Below are 3,087 nucleotides of genomic sequence, written 5' to 3'. Positions count from 1 at the left end.
TTTTTTTTACTTTTTCATAACTAAAAACTACAATATTAAAAAAAAAGTTTTACATATAAATGTTTCATTACACTTTTTGTTTACTGTTTCTCATATTTAAAAAAAGCACATTTTGACATAGAAAGTTTTAACTAAACTTTTTTTTTTTTACTATTTCCTCATATAAAAACTACAATATTAAAAATAAGTTTTACATATAAATGTTTAATTACACTTTTCTCTTATAAAAAAGCAAATTTTGACATAGAAAGTTTTAATTCAACTTTTATTTTTTACTATTTCTCATATAAAAACTACAATATTAAAAAAAAATTACATATAAATGTTTAATTACACTTTTTGTTTACTATTTCTCATATTTAAAAAAAAATCACATTTTGACATAGAACGTTTTAATTCAACTATTTTTTTTTACTATTTCTCATAAAAACTACAATATTAAAAAAGTTTTACAAATAAATGTTTAATTACACTTTTTGTTTACTATTTCTAATTTAAAAAAAATCACATTTTGACATAGAAAGTTTTAATTCAACTATTTTTTTTTTTACTTTTTCATAAATAAAAACTACAATATTAAAAAAAAGTTTTACATATAAATGTTTAATTACACTTTTCTCATATAAAAAAGCAAATTTTGACATAGAAAGTTTTAATTCAACTTTTTTTTTTTTTTACTATTTCTGAAATAAAAACTACAATATTTTTTTCCCCACATGGTGTCACATAAAGTTGTAGTTTCACTTTTTTGTATACTATTTCTCATATAAAACTACAATATGTTTTCCCCAATTTGTATTTACGTATTAATGTTAATCAATTAATTAATTATTTAATATTAAAACAAGTTTTACACATAAATGTTTAGTTACACTTTTTGTTTACTATTTTTCATACATAAAAAAATCCCATTTTGGCATAGAAAGTTTTAATTAGACTTTTTTTTTTACTATTTCTCATACAAAAACTACAATATTAAAAATAAGTTTTACATATAAATGTTTAATTACACTTTTCTCATATAAAAAAGCAAATTTTGACATAGAAAGTTTTAATTCAACTTTTATTTTTTACTATTTCTCATACAAAAACTACAATATTAAAAAAAAATTACATATACATGTTTAATTACACTTTTTGTTTACTATTTCTCATATTTAAAAAAAAAAATCACATTTTGACATAGAAAGTTTTAATTCAACTATTTTTTTTGCGCTTTGAGTACCTTGAAGGTAGAAAAGCGCTATACAAGTACAACCCATTTATCATTATTTATCATTACTATTTCTCATATAAAAACTACAATATTAAAAAAGTTTTACATATAAATGTTTAATTACACTTTTTTGTTTACTATTTCTAATTTTAAAAAATCACATTTTGACATAGAAATTTTTAATTCAACTATTTTTTAATTTTTTTTTTCATAAATAAAAACTACAATATTAAAAAAAAGTTTTACATATAAATGTTTAATTACACTTTTCTCATATAAAAAAGCAAATTTTGACATAGAAAGTTTTAATTCAACTTTCTTTTTTTTTTTACTATTTCTGAAATAAAAACTACAATATTTTTTTCGCCACATGGTGACACATAAAGTTGTAGTTTCACTTTTTTGTATACTATTTCTCATATAAAACTACAATATGTTTTCCCCAATTTGTATTTACGTATTAATGTTAATCAATTAATTAATTATTTAATATTAAAACAAGTTTTACATATAAATGTTTAGTTACACTTTTTGTTTACTATTTTTCATACATAAAAAAATCCCATTTTGGCATAGAAAGTTTTAATTAGACTTTTTTTTTTACTATTTCTCATACAAAAACTACAATATTAAAAATAAGTTTTACACATAAATGTTTAATTACACTTTTCTCATATAAAAAAGCAAATTTTGACATAGAAAGTTTTAATTCAACTTTTATTTTTTACTATTTCTCATATAAAAACTACAATATTAAAAAAAAAATTACATATAAATGTTTAATTACACTTTTTGTTTACTATTTCTAATTTAAAAAAATCACATTTTGACATAGAAAGTTTTAATTCAACTATTTTTTTTGCGCTTTGAGTACCTTGAAGGTAGAAAAGCGCTATACAAGTACAACCCATTTATCATTATTTATCATTACTATTTCTCATATAAAAACTACAATATTAAAAAAGTTTTACATATAAATGTTTAATTACACTTTTTGTTTACTATTTCTAATTTAAAAAAATCACATTTTGACATAGAAAATTTTAATTCAACTTTTTTTTTTTACTTTTTCATAAATAAAAACTACAATATTAAAAAAAAAGTTTTACATATAAATGTTTAATTACACTTTTTGTTTACTATTTCTAATTTTAAAAAAAATCACATTTTGACATAGAAAATTTTAATTGAACAATTTTTTTTTTTACTTTTTCATAAATAAAAACTACAATATTAAAAAAAAAAGTTTTACATATAAATGTTTCATTACACTTTTTGTTTACTGTTTCTCATATTTACAAAAAGCACATTTTGACATAGAAAGTTTAATTCAACTTTTTTTTTTACTATTTCCTCATAAAAACTACAATATTAAAAAAAAAGTTTTACATATAAATGTTTAATTACACTTTTTGTTTACTATTTCTCATATAAAAAAAACAAATTTTGACATAGAAAGTTTTAATTCAACTTTTATTTTTTACTATTTCTCATATAAAAACTACAATATTAAAAAAAAAATTACATATAAATGTTTAATTACACTTTTTGTTTACTATTTCTCATATTTAAAAAAAAAATCACATTTTGACATAGAACGTTTTAATTCAACTTTTTTTTTTTTTTTTTTTACTATTTCTGAAATAAAAAACTACAATATTTTTTTCCCCACATGGTGACACATAAAGTTGTAGTTTCACTTCTTAGGTGTACTATTTCTCATGCTGAACATTGAAGGCAACAATGTGCCTTTTCAGCAAAGCCTTTTTCTGTGTGACGTCGTCTGTGGTTTCCTTTCATTCGCATCCTTCAATAGTCGCTAACGCGGCACGAGATCCAAATCGCTCGGCGAAAGAGACAGGAAGCGACGG

This window comes from Nerophis lumbriciformis, linkage group LG25 (genome assembly GCF_033978685.3).
Source record: "Nerophis lumbriciformis linkage group LG25, RoL_Nlum_v2.1, whole genome shotgun sequence".
NCBI lineage: Eukaryota > Metazoa > Chordata > Actinopteri > Syngnathiformes > Syngnathidae > Nerophis > Nerophis lumbriciformis.
The sequence above is the reverse complement of the archived record's forward strand: the minus strand, read 5'-3'. Positions refer to the sequence as shown.